Source organism: Heteronotia binoei, chromosome 1, assembly GCF_032191835.1.
Source record: "Heteronotia binoei isolate CCM8104 ecotype False Entrance Well chromosome 1, APGP_CSIRO_Hbin_v1, whole genome shotgun sequence".
NCBI lineage: Eukaryota > Metazoa > Chordata > Lepidosauria > Squamata > Gekkonidae > Heteronotia > Heteronotia binoei.
This window is the reverse complement of record NC_083223.1, coordinates 239597661-239625191: the sequence shown is the minus strand read 5'-3', so window position 1 is coordinate 239625191 and position 27531 is coordinate 239597661. Positions and strand designations below refer to the sequence as shown.

At 42.7% G+C, this 27531-nt stretch overlaps 2 long non-coding RNA genes across 4 annotated transcripts; both read right to left on the bottom strand.

Moving 5' to 3' along the window:
- Positions 1-1410: 1410 nt before the first annotated feature.
- On the bottom strand, positions 1411-10232 carry LOC132587524 (uncharacterized). Of its 2 annotated transcripts, none has more exons than XR_009556447.1 (3): positions 10126-10232; positions 9595-9677; positions 1411-1551 (listed from the first exon to the last, which is right to left on the bottom strand). It is a non-coding gene; the product is annotated as an uncharacterized LOC132587524 (long non-coding RNA). The 2 variants fall into 2 exon arrangements; XR_009556448.1 differs by lacking the exon at positions 10126-10232 and adding an exon at positions 9968-10074.
- Positions 10233-16524: 6292 nt separating this feature from the next.
- Positions 16525-26117, bottom strand: LOC132587514 (uncharacterized). Of its 2 annotated transcripts, XR_009556445.1 has the most exons (5): positions 25998-26117; positions 25561-25649; positions 18743-18866; positions 17597-17709; positions 16525-16587 (listed from the first exon to the last, which is right to left on the bottom strand). It is a non-coding gene; the product is annotated as an uncharacterized LOC132587514 (long non-coding RNA). The 2 variants fall into 2 exon arrangements; XR_009556446.1 differs by lacking the exon at positions 17597-17709.
- Between the last annotated feature and the right edge of the window lie 1414 nt (positions 26118-27531).

Below are 27531 nucleotides of genomic sequence, written 5' to 3'. Positions count from 1 at the left end.
TTAGTGGGAAAGGGGTGATCAGAAACCCAGCTGATTTTTCTTCTCCTAACTTCAAGTTGTCAACTTGGTCTGCAGAGAAAACAAGATCAGTTCTGTTCTCCACACTCCAATATCTCAGTTTGGGATGAGAAGAAAGAAACTGATTGCTTCTTTTCTCCACACCAGAGAAATGAGAGAAATGAGCTTTTCTCTCTTCCATTTTGCAACAGGTAGCTGAGACACATTTATTCTGTACCTGCCAAGATGCAGGGGGGTGGGGGTAGGGGGGACATTTTCTGACTGTTCCAACAAAGAGATCAAAAGCACTGCTTCTCCTCTCAGTCAGCTTGGAGGAAAGAGAGCACTTCCTCTTCTCCATTTTGTGACTTCATTGTGGCTTTTTTTTTTTTTTTTTGAGGGCTGGGATGGATCAGAACAGATTCCCAGCACTAAGCAGGGATGTGCCTGCTTCTGACCTACAGGCACCTGCAAATTTGTTTAGCAACTGTTGAAGACACTTAATACAATCCAAACATTTCCCTGATTGATTTACTGATTATGGGGTGTTGCACCAACTAAGACTGCCAAAAAGATTCATTAAGAAATCTTAGGCATCTTTAGGAAGGACTGTTTTCCTCCTGACATCCTGAACAGCCAAGTCAGGGCAGACATTAATGAGCTACAGATATAGGTAGCCATGCCAATTGGTCTGTAGCAGTAGAAAAGAGTAAAGAGTCCAGTAGCACCTTAAAGACTAACATTTGTGGTAGAAGATGAGCTTTAGTGCATGACTCACAAAACCTCATAATCTATCACAAATTTTTTTAGTCTTTAAGGTACTACTGAACTCCTACTCTTTTCTGTTATTGAGCTACGGTGATTCATGGTCTGATTCAGTCTGAGACAGCTTCATGTGTTAACTCTCTTGTATGAGTCCTCTTATGAGGTACTTTGTTTATCTGTCCCTGCTCAACAAATTGGTTGCTGCTCACAGGGAAACATAGGGAGCTATATCATCATGAAGTGAACTTTGTTGTTTTTAGCCATCAAGCTGACTTATGGCAACCCTGTAGGGTTTGCAAGGCAAGAGACATTCAGAGGTGGTTTGACATTGCCTGATTAGTAAGTGATTAGGACCCTGATATCCTAGCAGGTCTCCCATCAAAATACTAGCCAGAGTCAACCCTGCTTAGCTTCTGATTTAATGAGATCAGGCTAGCCTGGTCTATCTTTGTCAGGGCGAGGTAATATTAGACATTACTACTTTGCACATTTCTGTGGGGCAATAGAATCCAGAGAAAATATTCTTCTCAGCAGCACTGGAGCCTGTAGTGCCATGTCTAGCTTTCCATTACACTCCTCAGTTATTGCAGAATCCAATGTTTGTCTTTTACAGAAAGTGAATTTATCAATCAACCTTCCACATGTTCTGTACTTACTCTGAAACACAGCAAGGTGCATTTCTTTTACATTTTCCTACTGCTATATAGGGCTTTTCACACCCCAATGGTTTGCACTGCCCTCCAGACCGCCGACAATTGGCATCGAAGTCAATTGCCTCATGTGTGAAACCTGCATACACAGAAGTTCATTAGAATTAGGGATGCCACAGACGTCCTCTTCATCAGAATTTCTCCAAATCTCAAATTAAGTGGTCTACTTTAAGAAATGGAAGCAATGTGCCTCATTGGAAACTTGAAGGACCTCAGAAAATAACAACTGCAACAACATAAGCAACATTGAAAGCATCTGTGCATATTATTAAACACCACAAAAAGTTATTGAAATGAGATCCTATGATGAAAAGGATCACAGGGTTTGCTGCTGGGTTTTGTTTTGTTGGGAAGGGGTCTTGTGTGGCATTATGTGTGCATCTGTGGAACCACATTAAAGGAATCTTGATGCAATGTTAAATGTAACTGCAACTGAGGCTGCTTCCCCTGCCCTTTTTAACCATGCTTTTTCAAGTAACGCATGTGGATTACAAACATGGAGTGAAAAAAGACTCAGATAAGTGGGAGGAAATGTCATTTGTATCAAAGTGCATACTCTCCAATTCTTCCCATAATTAAACTACAATTCAGGGGGACTGGAAAGCAGGGACAAGACAATCCTTGGAAAGGAACAGAACAGAAATGGGAAATACACTAATCCTTACTAATCATTATCATCAACATAGATTCAGGTGGGCAGATGTGTTGGCCTGAAGCAATAGAACAAAGTCTGAGTCCAGCGGCACCTTTAAGACCAAGTTTTATTCTGGGTATAAGCTTTTGTGTGGAGCACACTTCTTCAGATATATTGAAACAGACTTCCTCAAGCCTTCATATTGGAGGGTGGGGGTTAGTTGCCAGGAAAGATTAGTTAGAGTCAAGATGTATAAGTAACTGAGCAATGAGTATAGCTAAGATTGGATGCTCAGTTATACTTTTTGCTCAGTTATAGCACGTCCCTAGGTACCACTTTCAAAAACTTTTTAGTAACACTCATACTTTTTTCATGTTTCTTGGCAAAACTGGGTAAATCTGATGGAGGATATATAGCATAGATGGTTTGGAGATGTAGTGTTAGATTAAAAGGCATGCCTAGCTCCGCAGCTCAGTCCATTCTCACAGAAACCCTTGATATCCACAGATCTTCACTAGCCAAAAAACCGCATCAGAGCCATTTTCATCATTTATGCAGAACTTAGAGCTAGTGGGGTGGAAAGGCTTCCAATACAGCTCATATTCACAAATCACAACAGGCCACGAGAGGGGGGTGTAATATCTTTGGATACAAAGGGGAAAAGGGAACCTGCTCTGAGGGTAAGAGGGAATCCAGAACATCTTGAAGTGCAATTGTCTCTTTGAGGCTTCTGCACAGCCTCAGCACATGCTCACAAAAGGGGGGGGGGGGGGGACAGAAAAATAATCCTCAATAATCTGAGGGGATGGAAGACTGATGGGCAAGGACCAAAGAAAAAATATCCATGTGAATTGATTGCACTGACAGTGCAATCTTTGGAACTGCCACAACGCTGACAAAAACAGGAAAGGCGACCAGCCTGGAAAACACCAAGGTTCCTGGTGCAAACTCTGATCTCTCCAGTTCAAAAGATCCTCTAGTAAATGGTGTGAAAAATCTCTGCATGAGATTCTGGAAAGCTGCTGCCTTTCTGAGTAGGCAATATTTATTTATTTAAATATTTATAACACATTCATCTCCCAGTCTTCTCTTTGGGGATCCAAACCAGCTACAAACACTCATCCTTTCTCCATTTTTTGCCCACAACAACCCTGTAAATTAGGTTAGGCTGACAGAGTGGTAGGGATAGGAACCTGAGTTTCCTAGTTCCTGATTGGATATGCTAACTAATACACCATGCTGACTGCCAATACTGATCTTGATATACTGACACCATTGGGCAGTCTTGAAATGAGGTGGCTTCATGTGTTCATACATTCTCTGACAAGAATTATGATCTGAACCAAAAAAACAGGTGGGGGGAGTGGTGTTACTCCAGGTAAAGTGCAAGTGATTTGTATTGTGAACCACATCCCCTTGAATTTGTGCATCACTCTCAATAACGGTGGTCCCATGCCTTTTCAGTATGGTGACCCACACAAGTCTAATTTTACTTGGTATACTGACCCATTCCAAGGTAGGTGCAAACTTTGGCACCCATCTAGTTAAACATTCTGTTTTCTACCATGGCTAAACAGATGTTTTTGGAGAAACCAATAAACATGCACAAAGGATGCAGATGCCACCACCATGAACCACAAGCAAGTGGCATCCCAACTTACACAGCCTTCGCATATAGAGGTTACATCCCAGTCTTTTACCATCCTCTACTTCTCCATTACTCCCTCTAATCCCCACTAGGAGTTTAAGAAACTCACTCTAGTACCCATCTGTTCACATTTTATTTGATGAGCATGTATATGCAGTGAAGTGTCTCAGCTGCAGTAGAAGAAGCTGTTTGGATCTAGAACAGAGCTGCTGGTAAAGTGAATGAGACTTGATTTGCTTTTCTAAAACTGCTGGGGAGCATTACCTAGGGTTGCTGTGGGAGGTAACTGTGTGTGTGCTTGGTGCCTGCTGGAGAGGGGTTTCTGATTGCTTTTGTGAGGAGAGCTTGTTTGCCTGGGAGCAATTGCTGGCCCCACCCTCTGCTGTTGCTCTGCCTGTTGAGTCAGAGGTGGGTGGGAGCTTGAGCTTTTAATTTGCAAGGCTCATCCTTGCTAGAGTTGCTCTTGGCCTGTGACTCTTAGCCTGGGGGTCTAGCTTGGGGGTGCTGTAGATAGGTGAGTAGTTACCCACAAGTAATTTCAAGTGGCAGTTGGTAGTGGGATTTAAAAATAAGTGAAGATAAAGAAAATTTTGAAATGGATTGTATCAGTATGGCTGGTGAGGGAGCAGAGGCAGTGACGTGTAAAGACTGTGGGATGTTTGAATTTTTACCTGAGAGTAGCACAAATTACACTTGCAGCAAGTGTAAGTTAGTGGCCTGGCTGGAGGAGAAGATACAGGGATGGGAGGTGTATACAGGGTCCACACTGCAGTGTATAAAGGAAGGTGAGGATTTTCTTGACAAAACGCATGAGGCACTCTTGAAAGGACAAGAGGAGAGAGAGGAAATGGTATCTCAGCAATTAGAAGAGAACCCAACACAGGAGGAGGGTTCCTGGAAAAATGTAACCCGAAGGAGAAAGAAAATCAGGAGATGTTCTGAGCCCCTGCTGCTCAGCAATAGGTTCCAGGATCTCCCCACAGTAACTGATTTTGAACCACTGGAACAAGGCCTACTTCCCCAGCCTCCTTGAAGCTTTAACAATGTTTCTCAGGATCCTGTGAATAAGAAGCCTGGAGCTTCTGCTCCCCAATATAGGAAGAGAAAGGTGGTGGTGATTGGAGATTCCTTGCTCAGAGGGGTGGAGACCAAAGTGTGCCGACCGGACTTGTCATCCCGAGAGGTCTGCTGTCTGCCGGGAGCACACATCCAGCATGTGACAAAAAGGATTAGAAGAATCAAACCCACGGATTACTATCCTTTCTTGCTGATCCATGTGGGAACGAATGATACTGCCCATCATAGCCCTGAACGTATTAGAAAAGACTATGTGGTTCTGGGTCAGAAGGTGAAGGAGCTGGGCATAAAGGTTGTGCTCTCACCCGTGCTTCCTGTTAAAAGGCTGTGGCTTAGGACAAGAAAGAAGAATACTTCAAATAAATGACTGGCTACGTCGATGATGTCGTCAGGAAAGATTCAGATTTCTGGACCATGGCTTACACTTTCGAGATTGTGGTCTTCTATCGGGAGATGGTTTGCACCTTACGGTGGTAGGGGAAAGGGTATTTGGTAACAGCCTTGCTAACCTAATAAGGAGGGCTTTAAACTAAATTGTATGGAGGAGTGAGACAATAATTCAAAGCCTCGTATGATGCCAGAAACTGGGGATAAGAACATTAAAGATTTGCAGAGAGTGGTGCATATGCTAGGTAATGTTAACTTGCACGCTTGTACAGAAACCAAACCCTCGGGATGCATAAAATGTGGATTCCGATGTCTCTATACTAATGCACAGAGTATGGGAAACAAACAGGAGGAACTGGAAGTCCTAATAAAGGAAGGAGACTATGACATAATAGGCCTTACTGAAATGTGGTGGGATGACACTCATAACTGGAATATTAGGTTCAGGGGTACAACTTATTTAAAAGGGACAGGCAAATGAGAAAGGGCGGTGGAAGTCCTAATAAAGGAAGGAGACTATGACATAATAGGCCTTACTGAAATGTGGTGGGATGACACTCACAACTGGAATATTAGGTTCAGGGGTACAACTTATTTAAAAGGGACAGGCAAATGAGAAAGGGTGGAGGCGTAGCTGTATATGTGAAGGAGGTATATACTTGTGAGGAAATACGTGAATCAGAGCATGGCAGCTCAGTTGAGAGTCTCTGGGTAAAATTAAAAGGAGTAAGAAACAACAGTGATATTATTGTGGGGGTCTGCTATAGACCACCAAGTCAGGCAGAGGATTTGGATGAGATACTTCTACAGCAGATTGCAAAGTTCTCCAAGAGAAGGGATACAGTGATCATGGGAGATTTCAATTATCCAGACATCTGTTGCAAGTCCAACTCTGCTAAAAATGAAAAGTCAAATAGATTCCTGACTTGCCTTGCTGACAACTTCCTTTTCCAGAAAGTGAAGAAGGAAACAAGGGGATCTGCTATCTTGGATTTGATTCTCACCAACAAGGAAGAATTGATTGAAGAAGTGTAAATAGTGGGCACCCTGGGCAGTAGTGACCATGTGATTTTGGAATTTACAGTCTTAGGGAAGGAAAAAGTTATACATAGTCAGTCTTATAGGTTGGACTTCAGAAAGGCAAACTTTGATAAACTTAGAACTATGCTGGGTAAAATCCCATGGTCAGAAATACTTAGGAGGAAGGGGGTTCAGGAGGGGTGGGAGTTTCTTAAAAGCGAAATACTGAAAGTGCAATCACAGACGATTCCTACGAGAAGAAAAAATGGAAAAAGCCTAAAGAAGCCGAAGTGGCTCCATAAACAGCTCTCTAAAGACTTGAGAAATAAAAAATACTCCTTTAGGAATTGGAAGGAGGGCCTTATAACAAAGGATGAATATAAACCAATCACCAGTGCTTGTAGAGAAAAATTTAGGAAAGTTAAAGCTCAGTATGAGCTTAGGCTGGCCAAAGATGCTAAAAACAACAAAAAAGGGTTCTTTTCTTATGTTCAGAGTAAGAAAAAGAGCAAGGACATGGTAGGCCCATTACAAGGGCAAGAAAGTGAAATTGTAACAGGTAACGAAGAGAGGGCAGAACTGCTCAATTCCTACTTTTCCTCAGTCTTCTCTTCTGAAAGGAATGCTGCTCAACATGGCAAAAACAGAACATGTAAGGAGGGTATGAAGTTCCAACCTAGGATCAGCATAGGGGTAGTACATAAACACATAGTTTCTTTAAATGAAACTAAGTCCGGATGTAATTTCTGAGCCTCTGGCTATTATTTTTGAAAATTCTTGGAGAACAGAAGAGGTGCTGGAAGATTGGAGGTGGGCAAATGTTGTCCCCATCTTCAAGAAGGGGGGGGAGGATCCGGGTAACTACCGACCCGTCAGCTTGATGTCTATACCTGGAAAAGTTTTAGAACAAATAATCAAACAGTCGGTCCTGGAACATTTAGAAAAAATGGATGTGATTACTAAGAGTCAGCATGGTTTTCTCAAGAACAAGTCATGTCAGACTAACCTGATCTCTTTTTTGAGAAAGTGACTACCTTGCTGGTTCGGGGGAATGCTGTAGACATCGTTTATCTTGATTTCCGTAAGGCTTTTGATATGGTTCCACATACTATCCTTGTTGACAAGTTGGTGAAATGTGGTTTGGATTCTATTACCATTAGGTGGATCTGTAACTGGTTGACAGATTGCACCCAAAGAGTGCTTGTGAATGGTTCCTCATCCTCTTGGAGAGGAGTGACAAGTGGAGTGCCTCAGGAATCTGTCCTGGGACCTGTTTTGTTCAACATCTTTATCAATGATTTGGATGAAGGAATAGAGGGAATGCTTATTAAGTTTGCAGATGGTACTAAATTAGAAGGGGTTGGAAACACAGAAGAAGACAGAAACAGGATACAGGATGACCTTGACAGGCTGGGAAACTGGGCTAAAACCAATAAAATGAATTTTAACAGGGATAAATGTAAAGTTCTGCATTTAGGTAGGAAAAATCCAATGCGTGGTTATAGAATGGGGGAGACTTGTCTTAGCAGTAGTATGTGTGAAAAGGATCTAGGGGTCTTAGTGGATCATACACTGAACATGAGTCAACAGTATGATGCGGTGGCTAAAAAAGGCAAATGCAATTTTGCGCTGTATCAGCAGAAGTATAGTGTCCAGATCATGTGATGTGATGGTATCGCTTTACTCTGCTCTGGTAAGACCTCATCTGGAGTACTGTGTTCAGTTTTGGGCACCACATTTTAAGAAGGATATAGATAAGCTGGAATGGGTCCAGAGGAGGGTGACGAAAATGGTGAAGGGTCTGGAGACTAAGTCCTATGGGGAAAGGATGAAGGAGCTGGGGATGTTTAGCCTGGAGAGGAGGCAGCTGAGAGGTGATATGATCACCATCTTCAAGTACTTGAAGGTTTGTCATATAGAGGATGGTGTGGAATTGTTTTCTGTGGCCCCGGAAGGTAGGACCAGAACCAATGGGTTGAAATTAAATCAAAAGAGTTTCTGGCTCAACATTAGGAAGAACTTCCTGACTGTTAGAGCGATTCCTCAGTGGAACAGGCTTTCTCGGGAGGTGGTGGGCTCTCCTGCCTTGGAGGTTTTTAAACAGAGGCTAGATGGCCATCTGACAGCAATGAAGATCCTGTGAATTTAGGGGAGGTGTTTGTGAGTTTCCTTCATTGTGCAGGGGGTTGGACTAGATGACCCTAGATGACCCCACCTCTATGATTCTAAGAAAAAAATATCAACTAATGTATAATATAGAATATACTTTTCCAGGGACACATCTTGGTTTCCATAATGCAAAAGAGAGCAATGTAAAGGATAGGGGTGGCCATTAGAGAGGGCTGGCCCACAACCAACTTTCAGAGGCTTTGTGACCTACAAGTTGGGGAACACTACTCTATAATGGAGTCTCTATAGCTTCTGTCAGGTTCTTATCAACAGCTCTTCTACTGAACTTCAGCTTAACTAGTGGGATCCAGACTAAATTTTCCATCAGCAAAACAGAACTTTCCTGCCTTCTCCCTTCAACTGCAGCCCACTGGTCTCCACAAAAAGTGGCCTCTTGGAGATAAGGTTTTCTGGGGAATAATATGAAGCCAGTCAACAGCAGAAAGGGGTAATCAGCAGACATTTCCCTTTGCTTCTATTAGCAGGAAATTTACAGTGCAGTCCAATCAATGTGTTTAGAAGATTGTTACTTTGGTTAGGATTACAATGCTAGTCCAGATCCAATCCCACATGTGTTATTTTGAATACATGAAGCTGCCTAATACTGATCCCTTGTCTACTAAGCTCAGTATTGTCTACTTCGTCTGGCAACAGTTCTCCAGAGTCTGAGAGAGAGGCCTTTCAATCTGATCCCTTAGAGATGCTGAAGGTTAAGCCTGGAACCTAATACATGCAAAGCAGATGCCACATCTCTTTGTATGACCATATGATACTGGAGTGGATCCTACCCCTACCCTACCACCCCACTAAGCAAAGTTTATTTGTTTAAATATTAATACCCCCCCCCCTTTCTTTTTGGCTTAAATTCAAAACCTTTTTCCAGAGCAGAAATCTAGAGATATCTATGTGAATACTGGCAGGAACTTCAGCTACTTAGCATCTCAATTTATTTGGCAAATAGCTTAGTACATCAGAGCTCTTAAATGCAAGTATCCAGGAAGCATTTTCTAGTTGTTAGGGATATTAAAAAGCAGAAAATCTTCAGTCTCCAGATGAGAAGAGAGCACACCAGGAGCTTCTTCTCTCCAACTCATTTTGGTCAAATTATTTCAGCTGTTGTACAGCATTTTCTGGGAGGTGTTTGCATCTCCTTTTTACAAGGTTCATCAAGCTCATATACATCTTACCAGAGGCAATCAAAAGTGACAAAAAGATAATTGTAGGCAGAATGGATGAGATCTTCATAGCAGGAAGCTGTGTCTCAGCATCACTAAAAGAAAGAAGACAAGAATAAATTTAAGTCACAATGTCACTTGAAATACCAACTCTTGTTTTTCATCCTTGTGATCAATTAGAAACATCCTTTTTCAATTAGAAACATTGCTTTTCATCCCTGTGATCTATTAGGCTAAAGCTATGTGTGAGCCTCCCCTTAAAATTTTTGCTATTCATAATTTCAGAAAAATCCTTCCTTGAAAGTCCTCAGATGCTAAAGTCAAGTATGGATTTCCAAACTGCTTAATCTGTTAATTTCAATAATCTTGCATGAACTGCTGCTACCAGTTTGAGTAGAAAATACTGATCTATATCAACCAGTCATCTGACTCCATGGGAGAAAGCTTCATGTGTTCAGTCATGGAAGAATATAAAATCCTAAAATGGAAAAAAAGCATAAGGGCAGTGAAGATGGTACCACTTATTTGTTTACAACTACTTACCAAAACCCAGGGAAATACTGTCACAGTCCAGTTTAGAACTCCTTATATGCTTTGTCATCCTTTCATCACAATACATTAATTTGTTTCATTTTAAATAGACTATTTATCATGATGTGATTAACCTTTTGGTCTTTCAGCATAGTCCCTGGATGTTCTTCTCTAACTTAACCAACTGTTATCACCCACATATAATTTGGATCATGATGAATTTACGAGAGTCTGAAATAGTTATTAGATCCTCCAACTCCTTTACTTTATGTTCTCATTAATTAGATAATACAATTATAGCCTTTCCTAGGAAAAGGATTTAAAATAGGTGGGAAAATGAGCTAATTTTACATTCGTGGAAAACAAATGGATAAAATGTTGGTGATTTGATTGACCTCCATCATTTTGCATTGAAAGCAGGTCTATGTATGAAGTAAAATGAGATTATAAACCTTGAACCGCAAGTGTGGACTCTACCACTTCAGCTGCCGATAGGGTGATACTGTTTTTAAATAACCCCCAGGGCTTTTATTGAGCAGGAACACAGTTCCGGCTGGCTTGGTGTCAGGGAGTGTGGCCTAATATGCAAATGAGTTCCTGCTGGGCTTTTTCTACAAAAAAAGCCCTTATAACTCCACATGTAAAAATAAGTTCTGCAACTATAAAGCTATCACAGACATGAGAAAAGTTTAGCCCAGTCTGTTTCTAATAAATTTTGTTTTAATCAACTAGAAATGCCAGAGAGAGGAGGGGAAAGAAGAGGGATTCTGCAAAATTTCAGAATTTCAATCTGTAGATGCTCAGAGGCAGGCAACATCTTCTCAAACCTTCCTGTCCTCCTGCTGAGCAACAGCCATGGTGTGTCACATAACATAACTGCAAGGGCTGAAGTTACAAAAGGTTGCACTGATTTCTCTTCAAAGAGAAATGAAAGGGAAAATCCTCTTTTAAAAAGAGAAAGATGAGGATGAGAGGAATTAATAACTATATTGAAAGAGGAATTTTCAGAAAAAGAAAGTATCCTCCTCTAACAATTAGGGTTGTCAGTCTCCAGATGGGGGGCTGAAGTTCTCCTTGAATTACAACTGCTCAACAGAATCCAGAGATTGGTTCCTCTGGAGAACATGGCAGCTTTGGAGGGTAGACTCTTTTGGCATCACATCCCTGCTGAGCATCCTCCCCAGGCTCCACCCCCAAATCTCTAAGAAATAACCCCATCTAGAGTTGGCAACCCTACTCAAAATGCTTTTAATCATACTTTTTCGAGAGTCCAGTTTACCTATTTGAATTAAAATTAGTTCTGGAGCCTTTTAGACCATCTAGAAGGTGAGCTTTAATTTGCTAACTATTGAACTATTGTCACCCCTAGAACATTGTGAGCTCACTGTGTACTTATGCCCCTGAGTGAATTAGCATATGTGATCCTCCAACGCCGTTACTGCGTGTTCTTTATTTATCACATAAAGAAAACATCTCAATCTTCTTCATACCTACAAGAAGACTTAAATGTATCAATCTAAACTTCCATGCTTAGAATGTAATAATTAAAAAGAAGCATATTCCCTCTCAAATAGAAGCAGGGGCAGATTTGCTCCCATCCTACTTAGAGAATAGTGGAAACAAGATATTAGGTGTGGGGAGAAATAAGAACTGCCTAGTGATACAGGCAACTTATTGGCTGGGAAGAGGAAACTGTTTACAGCTGTCCTGTCTTATTTTGCATCCTCTTTCTGCAGAGCTCACCACCCTTGCCTCCCTATGGACAAGCAGACAGGCAGAAATTCAGGACCTTTACCATATCACCAGCATTCATTAGCATATTGATGACATCCATCCCCAAAGCTACAAATGATTTGTCCTAAGGGCTTTACATAGAGATTGAATAGTGTAGAGGATGGGATTGTGCCCTGTGGAATTCCACAAGATAGATCACACATTGACAACAGCTAGTTCCTCATGTATCTTAGATATGGACAAGCAATGGTGGGCAAACTTTCCTCAGCTCAGTTCAGAATGAGCTCAGCTAAATGAGATATTTTCCAAGAAAAAAAAAAATCTCTGCTTTCCTGGATCCCTGTCCTGAAGTTTAGACCCCGTTGTGTTTCCAATGAAAAAATTAAGAGTACAACAGGATCTGAACAGCTTCTCCAACCACCTCATGAGTCCACAATGAGTCCACTGGCAGAGACTGACCAAGAGAGAGATCTTGGGGTCGTGGTAGATAACTCTCTGAAAATGTCAAGACAGTGTGCGTTTGCAATAAAAAAGGCCAACGCAATGCTGGGAATTATTAGGAAGGGAATTGAAAACAAATCAGCCAGTATCATAATGCCCCTGTATAAATCGATGGTGCGGTCTCATTTGGAGTACTGTGTGCAGTTCTGGTCGCCGCACCTCAAAAAGGATATTATAGCATTGGAGAAAATCCAGAAAAGGGCAACTAGAATGATTAAAGGGCTGGAGCACTTTCCCTATGAAGAAAGGTTGAAACGCTTGGGACTCTTTAGCTTGGAGAAACGTCGACTGCGGGGTGACATGATAGAGGTTTACAAGATAATGCATGGGATGGAGAAAGTAGAGAAAGAAGTACTTTTCTCCCTTTCTCACAATACAAGAACTTGTGGGCATTCGATGAAATTGCTGAGCAGACAGGTTAAAACGGATAAAAGGAAGTACTTCTTCACCCAAAGGGTGATTAACATGTGGAATTCACTGCCACAGGAGGTGGTGGCGGCCACAAGTATAGCCACCTTCAAGAGGGGTTTAGATAAAAATATGGAGCACAGGTCCATCAGTGGCTATTAGCCACAGTGTGAGTGTATATATAAAAATTTTTGCCACTGTGTGACACAGAGTGTTGGACTGGATGGGCCGTTGGCCTGATCCAACATGGCTTCTCTTATGTTCTTATGTAATGTCCTAAACTTCTAAGTTCTACTCTACTGCCTCTTTTCTCTGTTCCCAAAATCTGCTTTTTAGCATTAACAGTGGAGAGGCTTTGCTGAAGGCCTTTTTGCAAAACCTCAGTTTGTCCCCTTCCTGCCTTGTTTCTTCACTGTGCAAGGAATTCAGTGGCAATATATCAAGTTCAAGAAGGTCAGAAATATGTTGTATCCTGTGTATCTGGCATGCAAATAATACATAGGTGCCCTGTGAGCTACATTCTTCCAGATTCCCTGGTTGTTGTGGTGCTGGTATCATATAGTTCAAAGCACTTGAAAGAGAGGGAAGAAAGGAGGGTATTTGAGCTAATGGGTACACAGAGAAAAGGAAATACTTTACTCAGTGAGTAATTAAGCTGTAGGATTCATTGCCAGTGGAGATAGTGATGGCCATGAGCATATATAGCTTTAAAAGAAGGTTAGGCAGATTCATTGATGAAATGTTCATTAACAGCAACTAGCCACAGTGAGAAAAGGGAACCTCCATGTTCAGAGGTTCTGAAACCCTGTGCTAGGAGACAACATCAAGGGAAGACTTTAGCCTTTGTTCCCTGTTAAAACAACCAGTTGTCCTCTATCCTGTTTCACAGATGCTGGATGATATGAACAAATGATCTGATCCAGCAGGGTTCTTATGTTCTTATAGTTGCTCACCTACAGATTATTCTGGATTACTGATTGTCTAAATCCATTTCAACCTGACTTCCAGACTGGTTAATGGACTTTTGTTACCTTTATGGATGATTAGAGAGAGACAGAAGAGAGGATATGATATTTTGGGTCTTTCAGTAGCTCAAATAAGCAATCATGCCCTTCTGAACTAGTGGTCAGAGGTGGGGATCAAGGGTTCCATTCTGCTCTTGCCAATCCTACCTTTCAGGTTGATTCCATAAGGTAAAGCTGGAGGGTTAGTGCTTGGCCTCATGGCACTTCTGATATGAGGTTCCTCAAGCTTTAGTGTATCCACCATTTTATTCCCAATCTACCTGTAACTGCCATGTAAAGTTTGCTGAAGATTTGAAGTGAGGTGTCATTAATGTGTAGGTGACACCCAATTTTTCTTATTTTCATCCTCAGGTGAAAAAAGCAGACATCCTTAATAAGTGTTTGCAGTTTGTAGTGGGCTGGCTGAGGGAAACAAAACTGAAGTTCAGGATAGGCAAAATATTGATAACAGACTGATTAGCCCACAAGGTGGAGTTTTCCCTGTTCATAAAGGGATTATGCTCCCCCTAAAATGCATGGTTCATAATTTAGGGGTACTCTTATATTAAACCTTGCAACAGAATGCTCAAGATTCATCCATGTCACAAAGCACAATTTTGACAGATGTGTAGAGAATGAAGAAATTCTCTCTCTCTCTCTCTCTCTCTCTCTCTCTCTCTCTCTCTCGGCTTGGCTTCGCGAACGAAGATTTAAGAAGGGTGCAATAGTCCACGTCTGCTGCAGGCTCGCTGGTGGCTGACAAGACCAATTAGAATACCCATAAACCAGTGGTAGAATGCAGGCTCAGCCGCCCTGAGTCTGCTTTGGTGGGGAGGGCGGGGTATAAATAAAAATTTATTATTATTATTATATGTATGGATTTATCTCAGTTTGAACAGTTTCGCAGCCATTAATGAGCATGAATTGATGCTGCCATAAAGAGCAAAGAGACATCACCTAATTAATAAATTAGTCATTTGAAAATGAAGTTTTTATTTTATTTTATTTTATTTGCTTTGCTTTTAATAATATGCCTTTTAACACTTGGAGGTGGAAGCAGAAATGGAATTGGTATGAAGGAAGCTATTGTGGAGAAGCAGTATGTTATCATGTATGTACAGTTATTTTTTGTCATTACCAAAAATATTTGTGCTGTTTAGACACTAATAAACCATGCACTGAACATTCAGCTCTGATGACTGCAGGTTGTGAATGTACCACAAACTGATTATGCACTTTTAATTTGAAGAATAAGTTGTGAATTTTTGTATCTCGGTGGATCCAGTGATGTTTTTGTTAAATAACTGTAAACGCTCCCTGGCCTTCCCCATTTTATTTAGAACCATGAGGGTTTATTCTCATATTTTATTCTTCCAGGTTTTCTTTTTGACCCGTATACTACTTATTTCTAATTCCAGTTCAAGGAGAATTTAGAAAACAAACTGAAATTGGATTATGTGTGGTCTGTTGCAGTTTACCTGTGTTTGTACCATTTCCCTGCTCTTCTCTATCTTCCAGTGTGCATGTGCAAAAAATAACCTTGACATTAAAGAGGCAGAGCAGTTATACAAAAGATTCCATCAAGATTCTTATCTTGTGTGCCATTTACTGAAGTATACATATTTTCCTGTGCCTTGGTAAGACACCATATTAAAGAATGTTGAGAAGCTGTATTCAGTTTAGCTGGAAGTTATGTTGAAGTTGGATTATATTCAGCATCAGATTTTAACTTTTACAGCCACTGTTAAATCTTCATGGCATAGCAAAGAAAACTGAATAATTTATTTGAGAGACGAGTTGATTGTTGCTAGAAGCACCTTCTACCATTTACAGTTGATGCATCAACCCTCTACCTTTTCTGATCTGTCCAATCTGGCCATGCTAATCCGTGCTTTTGAATCCTGTGGTTTGGCTGTACTGCCCTTAAAAACAACTCAGAAATTCCATCTAGTGCAAAATGTGATGATCTGCTCAATGTTGATAGCTAGCAAATGCAAACAGTTCTACTGTTATAGGAGTTTTCAAAACTCTAATATAGCCCCCTCTCTTTCCCAAATACAAATATACTTGTACATAGATAGATCCAGATGGGCAGCTCTGTTGGTCTGAAACAGCAGAACAAAGCAGGAGTCACTCACGTAGCACCTTTAAGACCAACAAGGTTTTATTCAGAATGTAAGCTTTGTGTGCTCTAAGCACACTTCATCAGACAATCCTTACTATTGTCTGATGAAGTGTGCTTAGGGCACACAAAAGCTTATATTCTGAATAAAACCTTGTTGGTCTTAAAGTGGTTGAATACATCATGCACATTGTGGTGATATCTGAAGCTGTTAAGAGATGCCTCTTTTTCTCATAGTCTCCAAATCCTCTGTGCCACTTTAGGCCAAGCACATAAGATGGGTTTATTCACAGTACCATACTATAAACATGCACCACCATATTGGAAGAAAAACTTGATCATATTAATTAAATACCGATAAATCAATACATATCTTATTTTCCAATAAAAAATGAAAATGACATCACAAAAACGACCTGTTCTCCATAATTTATTAGCATTCTAAACAGAAAGAGAGTAAAAAAATGCGTTTACAAAAATTCAAGGATCAAAAGAATAGGAAGAAACCTGAGGCAGGTCTTATTAAAAATATTCAGAAAAAGTTGAAAGAAATTAATCTGCATTTGTTCCTCTACTTCTTTCCAGTTTTATCTTCAGTAGAGTTGGTGGAAGCTGTGATGGCAATTGGAAAACGTATTGCGGAAAAATGTCATTGCTCCAACATTTCTTGCAGTTAAAAATCAGGAGTCAGAAAAGGTCTATAGTCTGCAGAAAAAAGAGACATGTAAATGGGACAAGCCAGTTAATGCCAGGAAATTTAAAAAGAAAAAGAAAAAATAATCTCAGACTGGTGTCATCATCTGACTTTTCTTCATGCAAAGTGTTGTGGTTATTCCATCTAAGCAATTCTGAGAGTTACAGCAAGGAGTTAAGGATCGCCTACACTCACACAATCCTACTCAAACTCTCTAGTCATTCTCAGACGCCCTGCTTTGGATGCCCTTGCCATCTGAGACTAAGGTCTTCTTGGCTGTGGAGCTGAAACTCTGGAACTCCCTCCCACTGTATATTGTTGTCTTCTTCCAGCAGGTGAAAACTTTCTTGTTTTGTTTGACATTTCCTCATTGTGGGTGCTTTCACACATGCTGAATCATTGGGCGTTTTCGCACTGACCTTACTCCAGAGCGACATCCCTCTTCACCGCGCAGCGTCTGTGCGGATTTCGCACCAACTGCTCCGCAAAACCTGGAAGAGCCGCAAAGTCCCGCGGCTTTTGCGTCGCTAATGTAAACTGGTTTTTGGCAGTTTACATTTGCGACGCAAAAAACGCGGGACTTTGTGGCTCTTCCAGGTTCTGCGGAGCAGTTGGTGCGAAATCCACGCAGATGCTGCGCGGTGAAGAGGGATGTCGCTCCGGAGTAAGGTCAGTGCTAAAACGCCAATTATTTCAATCCACTTTCAATTCATTTTGCAACTGGTTTTTACTGTATCAAGCAGCAAAATCCACTTGCAAAATATCACTGAAAAGCATTGAAAGTGGATTAAAAGTGCCTTAGTCAGCATGTGTGAAAGCACCCTTTTAGCTCTCCTCCCTGTTTATGTGGTTTTATGTTTTATTTATATATGCTTTTGAATATTTAAATGTTGTAATTATTCAAATAATTTAATGTGTACTGCCTGAATTGGATTGAAAGGAGGCACAGAAATTATTTAAATAAATAAAAAACAGTTTTGATCAATTTTCTAAAATTTCTCATGGTTCTGCATGTCTTACCTGCCATTAATGCCATTAATGCAAGCTGGTACTAAAGCTGGGTTATGTGATTTTTTTACCTCTCACCATCAGTGATAGGGGATGCAAAATTGTTGGGTACCCATGGTGGAACTCTATGGATGACGAGAGAGAGAGAACATTTGGACCAAATTTGCTGATGCTAATTTATATCCATAGATGCAAGCTTACATATAATTACTATAATTTAAATAAAAATACCACACCAGTGATTCTGGGGCACTAGGCAAAAGTCCAGGATGAACCCCAGAATCACTGCCACAGAACTACCACACAGGCTACCATTACAGCCAAGCCACGGTTGGCCCTCACCCTGTAAAACATAGTCAGAAGCCACAACTACCACCTGAAACCAGCTGCCTGAGCCCCAGATGGGGCAGACACAAGCAACAGCAGAGTAAGCCTGAGTAAACCTGAGCCCCAAGTGGGACAGATGCAAGAAGTGGCAAGAGCCATTTTCATTCCCTTCCTCCCTTGGGGGTGCAGAGCTGTAGGTGGTTGGGTCCCGCTATTGGCTAAGACTTCCTCTGTACAATGCTGTCAGTTCTGTCTACTGTCCAGGTGCTACTATTGGGATGAGGTACTTTTCAAGGCCCTTCCTGCTCTCCCTTCTTATGGCTCATCATCATTAAGTCACTCCAGTTATCCTGGTTAGCTTGAACAGCCCTTCTTTCACTGCATGAAGCTCTGGGTAGACCCTGTGGCAGCTCAATAATCTGTCCTCCACAGCTTCTTCAGTTGATTATACTGGACAGAAACAGAACCCAAACATTATAAAGGATGCACTTCAGAAAAGAGGACTGTCCTCTAAAAAGGTGACATCCAAGCATCCTAATCTCAGCAAGAACCCCAGAATGCAACAAACAAAGCTCCCATCTAAATCCATCCAAAAGCCAGTTTTCTCAGAAAAAGGTTTCAAACAGGACATTTTAAATCCCAACTCTAGGAATGGAGGGGAAGGTAGGAATAGTGGTCAAAGCCATAGAGATGCTATAAGAGGAAAGCTTAGTCTGTTGTTTTTCATTGTGGGCTGCCAGCCCACACACTACTGAGAATAATCCAGACATTTCATTTACTTCCATACTCTAAATGTCATTTCTATGCAAGCTCTTGCACACCCATGCTTACCTTACACAGCATTTAACACCCATTTCACAGACTCCTATATGTACATCTGCAGGATTGCATTCTTTGAAGATGCAGAAACCACTGAAGTTATGACACTGATCTTTGGATCTAACCTCTCCAATTCCTGTGCAAGCAAAATGAGATTGTCAGAATTAGGCTTAACCTACATAAACCTCATGACGAAGCTGAAGTGGAAGAATGGATCCCTCTATTTCAGACTGGTGAATGATTGCTAAGAGTATGAGCAAGGAATTCACCCCCAAAAAAGTGCTGTCTTGGCCCTAGGGTTGCCAGCCTCTAGGTGGGACCTGAAGATCTGCTTTTACAACTGATCTCCAGCTGGCAGAGATCAGTGCCCCTGGAGAAAATGGCTACTTTGAAGGGTGGACTATATCTACTGTACCATACTGAGGCTCCTCCTCTCTCTGAACCACACCCTCCTCCTTAGTTCAACGTTCCTGGGACTAGATCTCTTTCCTCCTCTTCCCCCTCCCCTCCACTCTCATAGCAGATCTGCCCCTCTTGTCTATCTCTTCTTTCCAAGCTGAGAAATAAAAGAATCCTTTGATTTTTATAACATGTCCCAGAATCTGTCCCCCAAGTATAATTATGCCTGTCCTATCCAAGTTCAAGTTCAAGTTTATTTATATCCCACCCTTCCCACCGAAGTGGCTCAGGGCGGCTCACAACACATAAAAATCTAACATAATTTGAATTTAAAACATCTTACACAGTTAAACAGTAGAATAATAAAACATATAAAACATATAACGGCGGTCTATCAGAACTACACTCAGCTTCCAATGCCAGTTAATTATAAGCCAGCCAGAAGAGGGCTGTCTTACAGGCCCTGCGGAACTGACCAAGGTCCCGCAGGGCCCTCACCTCTTCTGGCAGTTGGTTCCACCAGAAAGGAGCCGTTATAGAGAAGGCCCTGTTCCTGGTGGATTGCAGGCGGGCCTCCTTTGGCCTGGGGATAACCAGCAGATTTTGAGATCCCAATCTCAGTACTCTCTGGGGAACATGTGGGGAGAGACGGTCCCTAAGGTAGGCAGGTCCTAGGCCATATAGGGCTTTAAAGGTAATAACCAGCACCTTGTACCAAACTCGGTATATTATTGGCAGCCAGTGCAGAGTCCGGAGCCCTGGCCGAATGTTCTCCCATCTTGGGAGCCCCAATAACAACCGGGCCGCGGCATTCTGTACTAACTGCAACTTACGGGTTTGGCACAAGGACAGCCCCATGTAGAGGGCATTACAGTAGTCCCACCTTGAGGTGACCGTTGCATGGATCACCATTGCTAGGTCGTCGCGCTCCAGGGAAGGAGCCAGCTGCCTCACCCGCCTAAGATGAAAAAATGCGGATTTAGCAGTGGCTGCTATCTGAGCCTCCATCGTTAAGGAAGGCTCCAATAGTACCTCCAAACTCCTGACCTTGTGCACCGCTGTCAGTGGCGCACCGTCAAAAACTGGCAGGAGGATTTCCCTCCCGGACCACGACGACCCAAGCAAAGGATCTCTGTCTTCGTCGGATTTAGTTTTAGCCCGCTCAGCCTGAGTCACCTGGCCATGGCTTGTAACGCCCGGTCCAAATTTTCTGGGACGCAGGCTGGCCGGCTGGCCATAAGCAGATAGAGCTGGGTGTCATCAGTGTACTGGTGACAACCCAGCCCATACCTTCGGGCAATCTGGGCAAGGGGGCGCATATAGATGTTAAATAACATCGGGGAGAGAACTGTTCCCTGAGGCACTCCGCAATCAAGCGTGTGTCTCAGGGACAGCTCACCCCCAATCGCGACCCTTTGTCCCCGACCCTCAAGGAAAGAGGAAAGCCATTGTAAGGCCAACCCCTGAATCCCTGCGTTGGCGAGGCGGCAGGTCAGTAGCCGTTGGTCGACCGTGTCGAATGCTGCCAACAGGTCCAACAACATCAGCACCGCCGAACCACCCCAATCCAGATGCCATTGAAGGTCATCTACCAGGGCAACCAACACCATCTCCGTCCCATGGCCCGGGCGAAAGCTGGACTGAAGGGGATCAAGGATGGAAGCATCCTCCAGAAAACTCTGTAGCTGCATCGCCACTGCCCTCTCGATAAGTTTGCCCAAAAAGGGCAAGTTCGAGACCGGCCAGTAGTGTGCCAATTCGGCTGGGTCTAACGTTGTTTTTTTCAAGAGGGGGCGGACCACCGCCTCTATAAGCAGTGTGGGAAAATGCCCCTCCCTCAGGGACCCATGCCAGGAAGGGCATGGGTCCAAATTGCAAGTTGTTGGGCGTGCAGATAAGAGGATCCTGTCAACTTCCTCCAGGCTGAGAGCACTGAAACCATCCAGAACATGATCCGAAGACAGGCACGGTGCCTCAGGTTCGCAAACTGTCTCTAATATGGCAGGGAGGTTGCAGCAGAGCGACGCGATCTTATCCGCAAAAAAATTTGCAAAAGCCTCACAGCCAATCTCCAATTCGTTAGAATTTGGTCTGCCTTGTGGCAGCGTTGTAAGATTCCGAATTATATTGAATAGTTGTGCCGGGTGTGAAATTGCGGACTCAATCTTAGCCGCAAAGTATGTTTTCTTTGTGGTTTTGACTGCCATCTCATGGGACTTCATAATCTCTCTATAAGATGTTCGAGTTGCTTCATCTCGAGTACGCCGCCATTGCCCCTCTAGTCATCTGAGTCCCTGTTTTAATTGCTGCAACTCTTGGTTATACCAAAGTGTCGGCTTTAAACGCGGGCGCAGAGGACGCCTAGGTGCGATCTCATCAATGGCTCTGGAGAGCCTATCATTCCAAGACTCCACCAGACCATCCAAGGAATCGCCAGGGGGCCAGGGATCCTGTAGCGCCATCAGGAACCATTCCGGGTCCATCAGGCTCCGCGGGCGAGCTAAAATACGCTCTCTGCCTAAACAGGTTTGGGGTGGCACATCCACACGAGCCTTGAGGGCATAGTGATCTGACCATGGCACTGCTTTAGCAGTAATATCGTTCACTTAAACTCCCGCCGCGAAGACCAAGTCTAACATGTGCCCTGCCTGATGGGTGGGTGTTGTAACAATTTGGGAGCGTCCCAGTGTCGCCATGGATGACACCAGGTCCATCGCCCGATTGGAGGCCACGTCATTGGCATGAACATTGAAGTCACCCAAGACCAAAAGCCTTGGGCACTCCAATGCCCAGCCTGCCGCGGCCTCCATCAGGGATGGTAAGGCGACAGCCAGTGCGTTAGACGGATGGTACACCAGGCAGATCGCCAACCTCTCCCCAACGTCCCACATCAAACCGGCACATTCAATGCCCTTGATCTCTGGGTCCGGGAGAGCCCAAAAGGAGTAAGCCTCTCATATGAATAGTGCCACTCCCCCCCCCGCCCGCTAGTCCATGACTGGTGAAATACCGAGTATCCCGGGGGGGGCATCTGGGTGAGAGCTACAGTCTCCCCATTGCGCACCCAGGTCTCGGTCCCGCATGCCAGGTCCACGTCCTGCTCTAGCAGGAATTCCTGAAGGGTAGCGGTCTTATTATTGATGGACCTGGCATTACATAACACCAGTGACGGAGGCGAGTAATTTTGCCTGGTCCCACTACTTGTCACCGTCGGGATGGGACGCAGGCTGGAAGGTGGCCGAGCACTGTCATGTCTCAGCCTCCTTCCCGTATAATTCTGCCTGTTCCCACCGTCATACCTTCCCCTCCCCAGGAGTACCGGAATCCCCAGGCCCATCATTTCCTACTGGTGGCCACCAGCCCCTCAACTGGCAGAATAGTTATACCTATTCCCTCTTCACTCTCCCACCTCCAACCAATAAACTGCCAACTACCAGTAACTAATAGTTATTTAATTCAAATCCCTCCCCCAATCAATCTCCAATTCATTAGCTAACAATAATTAAATTAATACTTCTGTTGGCTCCATAAATAAAAACCTTCCCCAACCAATAACCCATCACTAATTAGTTTGCCATAAATAAATCTCCAATTAGCTAATCAATAAATATCATTTAAATAACCAATAAATAATTATCCAATTCTATTTAAAATTTGGCAGTTAAAATCTGTTGGAATAAAAGGTAGGAGACTTAAAAACTAGGTAAAGTGCTGTTTTTTCCACAGTGGCGATAGCCGTAAAGTGCAATGTTCTTCTTGTTGTTGTTATCAAAGTGCGTCAGTGTCCATAGAGTGCAGATGAACTTATTTTTATTCTTTGGCATTTTTATTCGTGTCCATAGAGTGCAGATGAACTTATTCTTATTCTTGGGCAATGTCCGTGTAAGTGCATGTGTTCTCATTGGGGGGGAGGGGTGGCGAGGTCTTACTCAGAGGTGCAGAGGTGCAGTGTACTATTGTGCTATCTGGCAACCTGAGGCAGCCGTCCACACAACACCGGGGGCCCAGGGAGGTGCTAGCCCCCCTGTGTCCCTCCAGCTGCGCGGTTACACCCCCAGGAACCCAGAATTGCCCAGTAGCCTGCTGATATCACCGTCTCCGCTGGCGTCCTCTGGTCACCTCACCACCGTTGATGTTCCCCAGCCTGTTCCAACTCCCCCCCTGTTCTTTATCCACAACCCCAAACTACAACGTCCAGGGGGGAGGGGGGAGGAGCGGAGAAGAGGAAAGGAGGGGCCGTCGTCCCACTGGTAGCCCAGCTACCTTGGTACTTCACCCCGTCCCTCTCCCGCAGCTTCGCCAAACGCCGCTGCTCAGCTCCTCCAGGCTTTGCTCACACTCCAGCCACAAACGCTCCCGCCTCAAGCCACTCCACAATTCACAGTTCACTCCACAGTGCACAGTCCACGCCCAGCTCCCAGCGCTCGCCTGGTCTCGTCTGCCGCACTCTGGCCCCGACCGCCTCAGCGTCCAGCCCACAGCCCCCGACCGACTTGTACTCCCAGGCCGCACCATCCTTCACCACCACAGCGCCGGCCCCGCCGGAAAGCACTTTCTCGTCACTTTCCTCTTTGAATGAAGAGACGGGTGAAGCTCTAAAATCGCCCTCGCCTTCTTCAACTGCTAGTTAAACTGCATAGGTAGTTACAGAGGGTGTAGTTCGATATTATAGTTAAAATTTGGTGTTACTCCAGGAGCTTCAACATCGGAGCTCCTTATTCGTCGCCATCTTGATCTCCAAATGAATCCCTGTGCTGTGAACTGCAACGCACCCCATCTGACACACATGTGTCTCTACTTCTCTTCTGTTTACATATCTTTCCTGGCTAATATGATGCCAGATGCTGGGACTTCTGCCTAGGGAACTGGATATAGCCCCTGCTTTGCCCTCTTGCTGTACCTCATAACCTCTTGCTCACCTTTTTTGAAAGGAGCACCCTACAGATTGTGGGTCATAGCTTACTGTTTTGCCAAAGGCCCCAGGTTCAATCCCCAGGATGTCCAGCTAAAAGGTTCAAGTAGTAAATAATGAGAAAAACTTCTGCATTGAGACCCTAGAGAGCCAACTGTCAGTCAGAAAAGACAACACTAACATGGACAGATCAGTGGCCTGGATCACTAGAAGACATCATCATGTGCTCATGTATGTGTGTTTAAAATATACAGGAACTTATTGTGGGGTTTCTAGAGTTGATGTATTATTGCTGAATGCTTGATATTACTAGGAGTATTTGAATAATGTAGTGTTAGACTAGGATCTGTGAGACCCAGGTTTGAATCCCCACTCGGTCATTGAAGTCTGCCAGTCGCATACTCTCAGTCTAACCTATCATATGGAGTTGTTGTGAGGATAAAAGGGAGGAAAAGAGGAGGATGTAGGCTGCTTTGGGTCCCCCTTGGGGAGAAGGGTGGAGTATAAATAAAGAAGAAGAAGATATTGGATTTATATCCCACCCTCCACTCCAAAGAGTCTCAGAGCGGCTCACAATCTCCTTTACCTTCCTCCCCCACAACAGACACCCTGTGAGGTGGGTGGGGCTGGAGAGGGCTCTCACAGCAGCTGCCCTTTCAAGGACAACCTCTGCCAGAGCTATGGCTGACCCAAGGCCATGAAGTAAATAAATAAATTCCTGACCAGGTGTTTGCATTATGCCTCTCAATAAATGTTGCCTCTCATTTAACACTATCCAGGTTCTTAGCACACTTTCTAAGTTTTTTTAAAAAGTTGGTTTTAACAAGTGTTAACTGTATGCCTCTTTGAGGTGGGAATGCCGGATAAAAATATTTTAAACATAATTTTTGTAATATGCCTTGCAACTCAGGGAGAAAGGTGAGCTATGAATAAAGTAAGCAAAATTAATAAATCTAATAACTGTGTTATGCTCACAATGATAGTAGGGCTTTTTAAGGTTTTCAGGGTCCCTTAGAAATGCTAAGGGGAATGGTGATCTTGAAAAATCCACCTAGAGTCAGAGGGATTCTGTTAAGATGTATGCTTAGCTGGCTGTGTAATCTCTGTTGGATTTAGAGCACTACCATATCTAGGAAGCACCTCCTTCATTTTTTTTTAATTGAAGTATCCCACTTCTGCCATGTTCTTTTTTACTTTTCACTGTCCAAATTCAGGCACTTCCCTGTCTGTTGCTCCACATCTTATTCTAATGATCACTGGCAATCTGCTTTGAGCCCTCTTTGGTGAAAGGGAAGGTGGTATATGAATGCTATAATAAATAAATATAAATTAAAACAAAAATGCATCCATGTCCACATGCACACACATAAAACCTCCAAAAGCAGGGCCCTGATTCTCAGTTCCTTTCTTTCCTTATGGTTGTCACCACTGTACTGAAAATATTTATTTATTATTTATTTAAAACATTTATACTTAAAATATCCCAAGAACATCTCAAACAAGTTACAGTGCAGCTTACCCGGACCCACCAAATAGGTCATGAAAAGCAGGGTGGACAGAAGGTAGAAGATCTTCATGTTTGCACTGTTGTTTGAGATCTTGAGGCCACTGAAAAACAAGTAGCAGTCACAATGCAAGTAAGTTATATATATCAAGGAGGGACTGGTCTTCAAAAATGAAATGTTTATGTTCTCAGATATAGAGCCACTTTGAGATACCAACTGCTTTCCAGGAAATGGACACAGTCCTTTCATTCTCATGCCTGTGCCTTTTCAAGCCACCATGGTCATGGAAATAGCTACAGCTATAATTCTTCTGCAAGCATACAATTCAAATTAAAACTTCTTCTTGTGGATCTGTATCTAAGTACAGGAGACCATGAAGAAAATATGCATTGTTTGTGTGTATTCTGTGAAATGTATTATTATGAGGATTTCAAGCCCTCTGCTTCCTTACCAGTTCCCTTAAAGGCAGCAAAGCTTTGGAGGGAGGGACCCAAATTTAAGGACTAAGCTCTTTTCAGTGCATCTGTCCTCCCTGCTTAATCAGCCTTTATAAGCAGTGTCAGGGCTCTGCCCTCCCCACCAAGAACGTAGGAGCTGGTTCAAGATCTGATGCATCCTTCCTCTTGCTGACTTCCATGGGGGTGGACACCAGCTCTTGGCCAAGTAGCCAATTACTAACTGCCCCATGTTATTCTCTTCTAACAGGTGGAAGATTAGATGTAGCCCTTTGCCTTAGAACATTCTCATTTAAACTGAGAGATTATTGTTCATGGTCCCAGCTCAAGTAATGGAGGATGAGGTTTGTACACTATGTACAAAAGGTCAAATAACGGAAAACATAAGGAAAGGCCTTCCCCTTCCAGATGTTTTGCTAAAACCCTGATTTTCAGCAAGTATCACTTTTTTATCTTCTGTCTCCTGTGTCTTTGGACATTGAATGATGTTCAGAGCAGTGTACTACACCAACCTGAATGATTTCTTCAGAATAAACTCTGAAGTTACACTACCCTCGATAAATTACATTACCTGGATTGAAACCAATGGGGAATAATAATGAAACAAACTATGAAAACAAAATAAACAATAATCACATAAAACCATTCAAAATAACCCAATAATAAAATACACCTTTTGGAATTAATAACAAAAATGAAAGAAACTCCCATGCACAAGTTTACTAGATAGTGTGCCTTTATCTGCTTTAGAATTGGTATCACCCACAGACCATCATGGTCCACAGTGTACAATTGAGGGGATTTAAGTTCCCAAAACAAAACAAGTAAATCACCTTCCCACAAGTTACTCCATGTTCTATTTGATTAAATATCTTAATTATCTTCCTACAACAAGAATCTAAAATTAGAGAATAGTGAGCTTCTATTCCTAGCACATTCAGATTTTTAAAATACCATTTTATATGGATTCTTATTATTAATATCTTGTGGCAATAAATGTAATGCAACCCTCCAGTTTATGTAAGAGATTATCTGCCTTTTCTTTGCACACTGGAGGCTATTGTGATAATGCAGTATATTCATATATTTTTATAATAAAATCTGGGGAGAGATGAGAGTGGAGATTTTAAATTTAACATGGAACGTAAGAAGAAGTCAACCAAGATAACTTCTTATGGTGGAGGAGATGTACAGCAACATTTTTTAAAAAGAGGATGTAGGTTGATGAAAACAAAAGCCAATAAAGATGATATTTCAGTCATCTAACAATAGGAAAATGTACAAATGCCTGGGTGCCATTGGAACAAAAGAAAGAATTCATCTTAGACTGAGAAGGTAAAAATGGCAAGATATTCAGTGCCATCCTAGGCAAAGTTACATAATTACATTTCCATTGAAGTCAATGGGCTTAAAAGGATGTAACTGCACAGTTAATGAGGCAGTGTACACAGAAAGAACAAATGAAATGAAGAATCAAAGTTAATATCTTGTTCATCTTATTGTCTGTCAATACTGAGCAGGTGTGTTTTT